The following is a 12994-nucleotide window of genomic DNA, read 5'->3' as shown; positions in this document are numbered from 1 at the left end:
AGGGCAGACGCAGCCCTCCCAGCCACAGAGCACCTCCTGCCCCACCACCCCCTGGCACTCCCCACACAGGGGTGAGACTCGGGCCCCTTAAGTGGCCCTTTCCTCTTATAGTTGTGGCCAATGTCCCCAAAGACACAGAAGGGGAGTGTGGACCACCCTCTTCTGCCACCTCATCCTGCCACCTTCCGTTGCCCCAGTGACCCAGAGGCCCCAGCCCACTGGTCCCAGGGCATCCCCACTCCTTCCCCCCCCCACGTCTGTGCTCACAATTCCTGTGCCCTCCCCCCTGCTCTTAGTGTCCAGGTGACAGGTGGAGGGAGTGGCCACACTGATCTGTGCTGCTGTTGAACCTAAGGTTCCACCCCCTAAGAAATCACTAAGATCCAGTCCTGGCCAAGAAACTTGGGCCAGAACTTTGGGTCCTGGGAAACCCAGAGCAGAGGAATGTTCCGGGGTAAGAGGATTGGGGGAGCATCCTGGACTAGTGGTTGTCCACCTGGCCAATGCCTGGGGTGTCCCTAACCCCAGGCACCACCTCCCAGATCAGACAGCTCCCCTCCCTCCGGTGGAGGCAGAGGCTTTGCTGACCTAGGATCCCCACGCCGAGATCCAGCCATTCCACCTCATTCACTTCAACAGAGACTTTCCTGAGCACCTACTATGTGCTAAGTGCTGGGCACAGCAATGACCAAAACACTCACAGAGCTTCCATCCTGGAGGGAGGGGGACACAGCAAGCCCCCACCCCAGCGATGAGGACCCTTAAGGGCACAGAGGACAGGGCAGCTGGTGTGCAAGAAGCAAGGGGGAGGTGACGGCTGAGTCGAGCCAGCCCCAGGAAGGCTGAGGAAGGCGTTCATGTCAGGGAGTGACAGGGGCCCGGGGACAGCTGGGTGGTGGGCAGCAGAGGGAGAGGCTGGGGCAGCTGCAGCGAAGCAGGAAGAGGAGCGTCAACACACAGTCGGTCTAGCTGTCATTAAAAGGGTCAAATGGCTAAAGGGAAGATGGACAGGATCCATCCTGCACTGGGGACGCCCATCACCAAAAGGGCCTGGCCCAACAGCCCACGAGGCGCCCTCCCTGGGCCCTGCTGGCCCCCACAGCCTCTCCTCACCCTGTCTCCCCTCTCCCTGCCTGGTGGGAAAGGTCTGGATCTCTGGGACCTTCAGGGAGGAGGATGGAGGGGGGGAAAGACAGCTGATGGGTTTTGGGGGGTTTTCTGAGCAACTGAGAGTTAACTCCTGAGGCCTCTCCCTAGAGCTGTTGTGGTCTAGGTAAAACAGTATGCACAACACTATTCACATGGCACCATGTGTCAGAGCAAGACTTTGGAAACAACATACATGTTCATCAAGAGGGGATGTTTAAGAGAAGTCCTAGCCACACAAGGAAAACTATACAGCTATGAAAAAGGAGGAGGCCACTTTCCCTATGCTGCTCTGGATGGTTCTTCAAGGCATGGCCAGGTAAAAACAATGGCAGCGAGGAAGCCAGGTGCTTAATGAGTGGGAGGGGAGGCGTATGTACTCATACTGCCCTGGAACAAAGGCTAGATGGCCAGGGGAAGATGCCAGGTGGCTGCGTGCAGGGTTGAGTGGACCATGCACCTCACACCCAGTGTCTGTTAGAATGCAGAGCCCCCCACACGCACCCCATTCCTGCACAGGATAGGCGCACCCCATTCCTGCACAGGATAGGCACCTACATCACCGGTGCAGAGAGCAGCGCACTCAAATAAATGTGAGTACACATGTCACCTTTTGGACATGTGTCAGCAGTGCCCCAAAACACCACCCTCAGCCCAAGGACACTCTGCGAGGAAACAGCTCCCTCTGAGGGGTGAGCTGGCCAGCTACTCAGTGATGAATGCAGAGGCTGTTCATCAAGAGGGTGAAGGAGGGGTGGCATGGTGGCCTTCTTTGTTCTCGGGGACCCTGCCTTTTAGAGCAGGGCCTCTCCCCCTCCACACTGCTGGCCCCTGAGGGGAGGGTCATTCCTTGTTGGGGACTGTCCCACGCCCTGCGGGATGTTTAGCAGCATCCTGGGCCTACACCCCCTAGGTGACAGTGGCAACTGCCCCCCCCCCCCGCTGTGACAACTGAAGATGTCTCCAGGAGGCCCAGTGACGCCAGGGAGGGGGCAAAACTGTCCCCAATTGAGAGTCACTGTCCCAGAGCTTGTGCTGAAATATTTAGGGATGAGGTGACATGCAGGGGCCTGGAATCCACCTCAAAGGAACCAGGGCAAGGGGCGGGGGCGGGATGAACAGGATACCACCCGCCCAAGGGCTGGCCGTGCCCGGTGACGGGAGCGAGGGGCTGGTGGCTCTGCTGAACTTCCCTGGGTGTCTGAAGTGTCTTTCTGTATATACACCGAGTGCTGCTGGAGCCGGGGCGCCCTACCCCTGAGTTACGACCCCAGCCCCTTCTATTCTGAGAGGGTGTCTCGCTAGGTCGCCCAGGAGGGCCTCAGACTTGTGCTCCTGCTGCCTCGGCCTCCGGAGTCACTGGGATTCCCCGAGTGTGCCACCAGGCCCCGACGAAATGTCCATCTTCTAAACAAAGACTTTTTAAATAAAATCAAAATAAATGCACCCCTGGGCCGCCCCTCCCCACAGAAACGCCCTGAATGTGGAGCTGAAGCTGGAGAAGAGGTGGAGACGGAGGAGGCCAGACGCCCTGCCCAGCTTCTTCTGCAGGCGCCCTGCCAGGCCTCGGCAGAGCGTTGACTTTCTCACTTGACCACTATCTATCTGCCTGGTCCTCAGCACAGAGTGATAATCACACACCTAGGTCTCCACCGGCCTCCTGAAGAAGCCTGTCCCACTTCTGAGGGGTTCTGCCAATGAGGGCCCGGGACATGGAGGGGTGGGAGGCCCACTCAGGCGTCGGGACTGGACCCAGGTCTCAAGGATCAGCCCTATCCCAAAGAGGCTGCTGCTTCTCACTCACCCCACATTCCTCCTTCCCAGCCGCCTCCCTCTTCTGGTCAAGCTGCCCGCAGCTCCCAGCATCCACGGTGGTCAGTGGCTTCAGACCCAGGCTCACACTCAGCGGGGCCCCAGGTGGACGGCCCCCTGCCCATGCCCCATTCCCACACAGGACGGGAGCCCAGCGTGGGGTCCTGCAGTCTGCTGTCGGCCTGCGGGAATTGGGGCTCTGAGCCGCCCCGGCCATGCCTGAGCTCCTCCCCTGCAGCCTCCCCCGTTCCCTGCGGAGGCGGTTTCAAGCCAAGATGTGGGAACTAAACCACTCAAGTTCACATCCCGGCCCCTCCACTCGCCAGGAGGGAAACAGGTGAGCGACCTCCCTCCCAGGCCTCCGTCTCTCCAGCTGTGAGATGGGATGAATCAGGAGCCGTGGCCTGAGGCCATGAGGGTCACGGGGTCACCCTGGAAACTCCCGCGCTGCTTCCTGCAGCGGATGCCCCACCAGTCCCTGGTGCTGTCCTCCCCGCCTCTCTTGGGCCTCTTTCCTCCCAGGACTTCCCTCTCCGCCTGCCCTCCCAGCCCAGCTCTCTGTCACCGTCATGGGGACATCCTGGGAGAATCTCCAGGGCTCCCTCCCCGCACCCTGCCATCCTGGAGTGGCGTGGGGACAGGACTGCCTTAGGGTCACTGTGCCCGACTGTGGGTCTGGAGCCACCTGGTGACTGGGACACACTGGTCCGTATGGGGTGCCGCCACGCCCTGCACTCGGCCGTCCTGCAGCCCAGCTGGCGAGGGAGGGGACGCCCCGTCTGCACTCTGCTCAGAGAACCGCCCCAGCTCTCAGGACAGCAGCGCCAGAGGGCGGGGGCAGAGCACCCCAGGCAGCGGCTCCTCTCCCAGCCCCACAATGAGCGCCTACTGTGTGCTGCTTGCTGTTCTAGGCGCCAAGAGCCCGTGGCTCACTCACCCCCTCGTGGGGCAAGAGCCCAGCAGCATGTGCCTACCATGGGCATCTTGCTCTACGTCCTCCTGTCTGTTCCTCTTTCCTCTCCGACCGTCGTCCTCCACCCCTGAGCCCATGACCTCATCTCCCCACACTCCAGACCCAGCTCCAGAGCGCCACCTCAAGGCAGTCCGCCCAGGGCCCTGCCCTCGGCCTCCCACAGCACCAAGTGCCCCTGCCCCAGGGGCACCAGGCGCGGCCCGACATTACAATTCTTGGCCACTTGTTAATCCGACGGGACTTCTGAGCTCCCCTTTGTGCTGGGCCGGGCCACACTGGGAGATGCAAAGGTGAACTGGACTCGTCCCACCCCGACTGCATCCTGGGAGATACCCACACAGGGAGCTGAAAGTGCTTGTGCAAAAAGTGCCCTGTGGAGCCAGGCGCAGTGGTGCACGCCTGTGATTCCAGCGACTCAGGAGGCTGAGGCAGGAGGATCTCGAGTTCAAGGCCAGCCTCAGCAATAGTGAGGCCCTAAGCAACTCAGGAAGGCCCTGTCTCTAAATCAAATACAAAACAGGGCTGGGGGTGGGGCTCGGTGGTCGAGTGCCCTGAGTTCAATCCCCAGTTTCCCCCCAAAAAATGTGCCCTGTGGGCTGGGACCCCTTAGGAGGGAGAGTTGGATGCCAAGTGACTTTCGTGGGGCGGGGTGACAGGGGACGGAGGAGGGCGTGTATATCAACCTCCCTCCCCTCTCCCCCCCTCTCGTCTGGAGTGAAGGAGGTCCCTGCACGTGGGCAAGACAGAAGCTGCTTTCAGCCTTGGGCACAGTGAAGATGGGTACCCAGCGCATCCGTGTGCGCGTGTGCGTGAGCACAAGCGTGCGCCCCGAGCGCCTGAGGGCCCGGCACATTCGTTCCTTCCTTCTACGATCGTCCCCAGCACCGCCGGCCCGCCAGGCATAGTTCGCCAGGTATAGAGCACAGCCGGGCCCTGTGGGCGCCTGTCCACCAGGGCTCCAGACTAGACGCAGCCCAAGGGTGGAAATAGGAGATCCTGAGGGTTTGGGTGGGAATTTGGTGCCGGGAGAAAATAAATGAGGTAAGGAGGAGCAGGGGAGGGGGAGGGATCAGGAAGGCCCCTCTGACGGGTGACACTGGAACCAAGATCCCAGGAGGGGGAGGGCAGGAGCCACGTGGGTATTTGAGGGGGTTCCGGGCACAGGGAATAGCCCGTGCAAAGGCCCACACGTGTGCACACTGTGGATGCACACACTTGTGCGTAGGACCAGATCTGTTCTCAGGCTGCACCAGCCTGGCCAGCAGCCCCCTGCCCCGACCGAGCAAGTGACCAGGACAGACGCACAAGCAGAGCCAGCTCAGGCTCTGGTCACTGGTTCCCAGAGCAGCAGAATCTGAGGCCCTCAAGAGCGGCTAGTCCACACCCACACCCAGCACAGGAGGGGCCTGCACAGCGTCCCAGAGCCCACCCAGGGCACAGTCCCCTGGTCTCAGAAGGCTGAGGCTCTAGCCAAAAGCGTCCAGAGCAGTAAGGGTCAAATCCTCACCCTGACCCCCCCAAGGGCCCAGAGCCAAGTGACCCGACACCCAGGGCCACTGCCTTGTGGACACCCCAGGGGCCATCTGCCAGGAACCACACTGCTCTTCCCGTGAGCCTGAGCGTGAAGGCGCCTCCCCTCCCCCTCCCCGGTGCTTGGCACATAATTAAGCCTCCAGCGCACTCTGGAGCCCGCGCGGGTCGCAGCCCAGTCTTGCTGTTCACCTGTGCAACCAGAAGCAAGTGGGCGACCTTTCTGGGCCCCGGTTCCCTCCTCTGTGAGGCTATCACAGAAACAGAGGCTGCACTGTGGAGTACGCCAGCAGGGCTCAGAGCCTGGCACCTGGGGACCCTCGGCAAATGCCAGACCTTCAGGTTAGAGAGGGAGGCAGGGCTAGGCCCCTAGTGCCCATTTCGTAGATGAGGAGACTGAGGCTCAGAGAGACGGTAGAGCTGAGCTTCCCAACCCAGAGAAGCAGAGCCAAGGTGCTCCGTGGTGGAGCGCCTGCCTGGCTCGGGCGGGGCCCTGGGTTCCATCCCCAGCAAGACCAAATCAAAGACAAGCTGCTGGCTGGCCCGTCCACCGGCCCTGGCCTGGCCCAGCCCGGCCACCTCTGCCTGCCTTCCTCTGCTGCCCAGAGGCCAGGCCAGGGAGCCACAGAATGAGCCACCACCCCGAGCCACCAGCCCAGCCCAGCCCACCCAGGACCCAAGCTAACTTTGGGAACCCCATCCCCGAGGCTGCAGCCCCTCTCTAAGGAGCAGGGGACCCTGCCTGGGCTGGCTCGGGCCTGGGTGGCTGCCCACGGCCGCCCGCCTGATCCCGGCTCCCAGCAAAGCTATTTTCTTCACAGATGAAAGGCAGCGACTTTCAGGTACATGAAAGCCACTGCGTGTTCAGAGCGGCCAGGGGAGGGCCAGCTCCAGGCGCCCTCCGCCTGTGGCACCCACAGCCCCCACCCAGGGGCTTCAGCGCCAGACCCGGGCCCAGAGGGGCTCTGCAGCGCCCGCTGCCCCTCCTGCCGCCACACGGCCACCCCCCCCTAAACCCCAGCAGGGCGGCCTGTCCCCTCCTGCCTGCCCTGAGGAGCCCTAGCCCCTGGGGCTCTGAGCACAGAGACTTAAATAACTTCAGAGAGCCGACCCGGCGGGGAGCCAACTCTGTGCTGCTGACCAAGACAGTCCTCCCTCGGCCAGGGGAGAGGGAGGGCCCCGGGACCAGGGGCCAGTGGGGGACGGCCGGGAGCCAGCTGGCCTGCCAACACAGGCCCCTCCTCGGGGACCCTGCCAAGGAAGGCCCTGGGAGACTGGGGGGATCGAGCCGAAAACAGGTGGCAGGACCAGCCCTTGGCCTTCAGTGGGGACCGTCTGGAGGGACAAACCTGGCAGCCCGGGGCGGGGGGCTATGGGCACACTAGAGACAGAGCAGGCTCTGGGGGAGACGGGCAGCTCAGGAGGTGACGCAGGGAGACTCACAGCACCGGGGACCTTCATATGTGGGACGGTCTAAGATGACCCCGGTGTGGACCATGGTCACAGGGCAGGGAAACAGGCCTGAGGAGGGGTCCAGGAGGAGGGACAGGCAGGATGGGGGACGGGGGTCCCAGGGTGCCTCTGAGGTACGAGGGTGTGAGGCGTCTGGAGGGACGGGGGCCAGAGGACCACAGCTGGCGGGAACAGGGACGTGGGGGTAGGAGGCCACAGTGACTCGGGGGCTGTGTGGCTGAGGGGCGAGCACAGGTGACACTTCCCAGGGAAACTCAGGAGGGGGGAGGAGAAGAGGCAGCCGGGACGGAGCTGGGGCACTCCCGGGGGAGGGCTGGGTGCTGGGCCCTGGGGGGCAGCAGAGGGGCCGGGGGAAAGCCAGAGGGCAGGGAGGCACTGGAACCAAGTCCTCAGAGTGGGTGCCCCTGACGAGGGGGCCAGGCATGGCAGCGAGGGACGAGCAGCCCCCGGGGTCATGGCACGGCACAGACAGCAGGGAGGGCGGGCGGTGTAGACAGGCCTGTCCCAAAACTTGATCCTCCGACTCCCCCTGGGGCCAAGGGCTCCAGGTGGTGTGACGAGGACACCATGGGGCCAAGGGGGCCAGGGCACTGGGAAGGGCAGCCCCAGAGAGAGAGGGACACAGCAGGGAGGGTTCAGGGGACAGCAGAGGGCAGCAGGTCCACCCTGCACTGACCAAGCCATCTCCCACATGGACTCTGGGGCTCAAGCAAGAGTGACACACGGTGTGGGACAACCCAAGGGGGTCTCGCGCACTCATGAAGCACGGGAAGTGGGTCCCGGGCCCGGGGGATGGGGCACCTGGGCAGAGGGGTGGACTGGCACCCCTGGTGGCCTTGGGGAAGAACAGGACAGGCCCCAGATGAGGAAATTTCCCAGGGCGCCTCCAGGGCCAGTCACTGGGGTTTCCCCTCCCCTGCCCCACACCCGCTGGCGCCAGCTGAGGGGCACCAGCCACCTTCCCCAAGTCCCCAGGCATTCGCGCCAGGCCAGCCTGGGTGGTGCGCTAGGGACTCAGCCCATCGTGAGTCAGAGCTTACCACTCTGCTCTGTGGACATCGACCAGCTGAGGACCCCAGCCTGAGTCTCTGGCCACTCTGGGTCTGGCACATGCCCCGCCTGGCCCTGGGCGGGCAGCCATGAGCCAGCACAATCACGCAGGCCGCCCAGGCCCACCCAAGCAACTCTGCTGCAGCCTTCTTGCTGGGAGCCTGGTGCTGTCACCTCCCCGGGGCACGGAGCCTTCCCTGTCCTGCTTTTCCCCAAGTCAGTCGAGAAGCTGGGCCTCCACTCAGCCTGGTCCCAGAGGGGACCCTGGCCCTCCTCTGCCCCTGTAACCAGTGCCCCTTCTCTCACCCCAGGCCTGCAGCGAGACCACTGTGGCCAAGAGCACACGCCAGCGCCAGACTGCAGACACATCACAGGAGACAATACACGGTGCCACAAGACCCCTGTGATCCCTTCACCCCGGCTGCTCCCGCGACTGCCCATCCGCTGAGCACACTCTCAGCAAACTCCCATGCCGCTCAGTAGCCCTATCAACCTGTGCATGGACTCGCTCAGTAGTGGCTTATTGAGCACCTACTGTGGGCTTCGCCCTATCTGAGGCACAGGGGTGAGCACAGAGCCAAACCCCTGCCTTCGTGGAGCTGATTCTAAGAGAGACCATCAATAAGAACTGAACACACACCACAGATGATGAGCACTGGGGAGTCGCGGCAGCGGCTGAGCACTTCCAGCCCCGCCTTCCTGGCACACGTGAGCCACACTACAACTCTCTGCCCCTGTGGTCTTCCAGTCAGAGAGCTGGGAGCAGAAAATGCATGTCATTTCTGAGCTAGAACGTTCAATTGCAGGTGCAAGACCCTGCAGGGCCCACATTCTTCCTGCTACTGTCACCAGCAAGGTTCAAGCCCAACCTGGGTCCCTAAGGAAACAGGGACAGAGCACTCAGCCAACCTGGGAAGACGAGTAATACAGCAAGTACCAAGTTTAGGTTCTGATGAGCCACAGAGGTTTGCAGACTGGTTGTTACAGCAGCATCACCTCACCTGTGCTGACAGATATAGCCAGAATTTATACACAGCTAATTTATACACATGATGCTGTAGCTCTGGGACGGCCAGGAATGACTGATCTATCTCCACCTCAGAGCCTGGATGTGTCAGGTTCGTATTCATCATGCCAGGGTGGTTGGGGATGAATCAAACTGAATTAAATTCACACACACACACACACACACACACACACACACACACACACAATTACCATCAGCATCCACATCATAACTTTTCATAAATGCTTCCTATATGCCAAGAACTATCCTAAGTGACCCTATAGACCTTAACACCTCCAATCTTATAATAACCCTATGCAGTAGGTCTCCTTGCTCTCTCCATTTTTCTGAAATTGAAGTACAGAGAGGTTAAGCAACTTGCCTAAGGTCACACAGCTCAGCCAGGATTTGAATCCAAGGGGACTAACTCCAGAGCCCATAATACTAATTTTCATGTGAAACCTCAGTGCCCCCCTTCCATAGATGGGCCCACACACACACAGGCATGCGCACATGCACACACACACACACACACACACACACACACACAAGTACAGGCTAAGGGTGAGCCTCCAGTGACCAGGGCGGCCCACCCCTCCTGTGGGGCGGATCCTTAGGGTGGCAGCAGGACAGTCAGCCCAACTTCCTCCCCCTGCTCAAGCCCCACCTCCACGCCTGCCTGTCACCTTGGCTGAAGTGGCCCATCTGTCTCCAACCCAAAGGGCTGGGGGCCAAGGACCCCAAGGGGGTGTCTCAATGGCTCTGCTCTGAGCAACAGCTAGTTTATAAACATAATTATTAATTTCATGCTTATCGTATGCAAACCTCTGTCTCCCAGACGAGATGAAATTGATTTAATTAGAAATCCCATCACCAAGCCTTTTGAATCCAGGCTTTTAATTAGGATCACGGATCCCACCCCAGGCCTCAAGGGGGCTGGTGGCCCCTGACTTCCCTCTCTGAGGATCTGGGCCTGGCCAGGATTGTGGTGTCACTGGGCCCGGGAAGGATGCGCAGTGAACGGCACCCAGCCGTGGACCAGCTCCACCGGGCTACTCAGTCCTGGAACAGGCGAGGAGCCCGGGCTCAGCACCTCCCAGAGCTGGACGCACCCTTGCGGGGCCTGAGGCTGTGCCTGGGCAAGCCGAAGGGAAGCGACCCCTCCACCAGCACAGGAGTGACACTCTGCGAGCCCGTCTCCCCACCCCCAAGACAGCGGGACCCTCCCTCTGGCATCCCTGCCTCCAGGGGGCCCCGGGACAGCAATCGGGACGGCCCATGCCCACGGCCCCTTATCAGGAGAAGGAGGGACGCCTGGATTAATTTCCAGGCCTTTCTGAATCGGGCAGGGCTGCAGGGCTTGGCGCTCACAGTCCCCGAGGCCACCCGCAGCTCAGTCCTCAGCTCACCCTGACACCCTAGGTTTCCTTAGGAGCCCGGGAAGGCCCCACCCGGCCCTGCGAGGCTGGAGGGGGGCGGGGAGCTGCTCGCTGGGCCAAAGAGGAGCCGCGGCAGGCGCAGGGGACCGCGGATAGGAGCGGGCAGGGAGCAAACAAGATCCTCAAATCAGCACTTGTCCTATTTCATAAGCGAAATGTAGATCAATACATCACACTCGCTTCCGCAGGCCTCACATGCTGACCCCGCACCTGTCAAGAGTGGAGCAAGAAGGGGGGCAGGAGGGGGGCCATGGGGAGGGGGAGGGGCGGGAGGGGAGGCCCCATGGGGGGTGGGGGGGCAGGGGGGGAGGGCCATGGGGAGGGGGAGGGGCGGGAGGGGAGGGCCATGGGGGTGGGGGGGCAGGAGGGGGGCCATGGGGAGGGGGAGGGGTGGGAGGGGAGGCCCCACCGGGTGGCTGGGGGACCTCCTGCACCCTCTCCAGGGAGGGCTCAAAGCCCAGGCTCCCAGAGCTGAGGAGCAGTCACCGTGTGACTCTGGGCAAGTCACTGACCTTTTGGGCCACAGTCTCCTCATCTGTCAAGTGGGCACCAGACTCTGGGCTTTGTCAAGTTCACTGTGAGGGTCACACAGGACAATGGATGTTAAGAAGTGCGCCAAGAGGGACAGAGCGGTGACGTGACCTGGGGCACAGGCCAGTGCTCGCGGCTGGTTCAGACGTGTCCCATTATTAACCCTCACCAGGCCCCTGGTGGAGAGCCTTCGCCCCGACTGACAGAGGAGGAGCTGCCTCTCAGAGAGCAGAGGACTTCCAGGACCCCCAGACCCTCTGATAGCCAAGCTGTGGCTGCCCTGTGCACACGCTGCTGGGGGCCAGGCCACGTCCAAATGACCCAGGGCAGTGGGGGCTGGGGACCGCCCAGGGAGGCTTCAGGACCAGGGCCCAGGCTCAGGATGGCTGTGCAGGCTGCTCCAGGCAGCAGGTAAAAGGCAGCTCGGATGTTTGTGGTGATGCCAACAGGATAGTAGCTGGCGTTTAATGAGCACCTACTGCATGCCCAGCACTTCACATGGATTATCTCTTTTATTCCTCATACAACAGCCTGGGTGCACACGCTATTCATCACCTTCATTTTCCAGACAAGGACACCGAGGACCAGGGAAACAGAAGCAAGATCACACAGCAAGGGGCAAGGTGGGATTTGAACTCGGGTCTGTCTGCTCCATCACCTGAGCGCTGCCCCTCCACTCCCTGCCTGGCTCTGCCCACATTCACCCCAGCTTCCTGCCCAGTGTCCACACCACCCCAACCCCCAGGAAGCAGCCAGGGTGGGCCCTCAGGGGTCCTCCCACTGGCCTTCCCCCAGCCCGTTCCTCAGGGATGGGGTCTCTGTGCCTCAGCCCCCACATCTGTTCAGTGGGAGCTGATGACCCCGCCTGGCGCCCAGGTAAGGACAGAGGGAGGGGCCTCCACAAGGTGGGACGCACCTGCAAAAGCCTCTTCCAGCCAGGCACAGTGGCACACGCCTGCAATCCCAGAGTTTAGGAGGCTGAGGCAGGAGGATCGCAAATTCAAAGCCAGCCTCAGCAACTCAGCCCACAGGCTGCAAGACACAGGGGCAGGGGTGGGAGGTGCCGGGGACCAGGCAGCCAGGGCAGCTGTCACTGTGCCTGATGACCATTCACACAAAGAGCGCCAGCCATGTGGGTGTGGCCAGCCCAGAGAAAATCCCCCAGCGTCTGCCCAGGGCTCGCCAAGTCCAGTTAATGCGCTGCGCGTGGAATACATCGCGCTGCGTTGGTGTAATGTGATATAATGGGACGTGTTAACATTGCTGAGCCCACGAGCCGATAAAAGTCACAGCCATCGCTCGCCACGATTTATAGCACGGCCACTCAGAGCCCGCTGGCCGCCCAGGCAGGCTCAGAGGATGTCCCACTGGGGCTCTGGGAGCTTCCACCAGGGAAAGGGGACCTGAGCCCTGGGGAGGGAAGGAGGTGCAGCCGGGCGGGCCAGGTGGTCCCCTTGCGCCAGAGGTGCCACGCTGTGCTCTGGGACTCCCGTCCCCACAAGCCCTGCAGAGCTGATGACCCACGTGGTCCTTCCTCCCTGGGTTCGGGTGCCTCCTCCTCCGGGCAGCTCCCCCTCGGCCTCCTCCTCTGGCCCTGCCCCTTCCCGACTGACCCAGCACCCCCAGGGCTCGGTGCCCACTGCCCTCTGTGATCCCTCCACTGGCTCCCTGGGGCAAGGCATGCCACCTGCCGGCCTCACAGGCCACCTAGAGCCCAGAGTCTCACCAGGGTGCCCACTTGACAGCCCTCCAGGCCCCACCCAGCGGCCGGGTCCCCTGGGTCCTCTAAGGAGTGTCTTGGACTTTGCAGGTCCAAGGCCGCGTTGCTGAGCCCCGGGTCCTCGGGAAGCCCTGCCCAGCCAGGGAGCTGCCCTCGTCCTTCCAGCTGCTCCAGCCAAAGCGCTGGACACGTCCTCGGGCCCTCTTTCTCACATGCCCAAAATCTGATTTATCAGCAAATGTTGGCTGTGTTTGGAAAATAGACCAGAATCCAGCCACGACTCACTGACTCAGCCAGAGCCACCCAGGGCCGGC

At 62.0% G+C, this 12994-nt stretch overlaps 1 protein-coding gene across 2 annotated transcripts in view; it reads right to left on the bottom strand.

The window, feature by feature from the left end:
• The window catches only part of Grm4 (glutamate metabotropic receptor 4), a 93672-nt gene that overhangs the window by 58674 nt on the left and 22004 nt on the right, over positions 1-12994 (bottom strand). The gene's annotated exons all lie outside the window — the stretch shown is intronic.

This window comes from Callospermophilus lateralis, chromosome 6, assembly GCF_048772815.1.
Source record: "Callospermophilus lateralis isolate mCalLat2 chromosome 6, mCalLat2.hap1, whole genome shotgun sequence".
Classification (NCBI taxonomy): domain Eukaryota; kingdom Metazoa; phylum Chordata; class Mammalia; order Rodentia; family Sciuridae; genus Callospermophilus; species Callospermophilus lateralis.
This window is presented reverse-complemented; position numbering and strand designations above follow the sequence as displayed.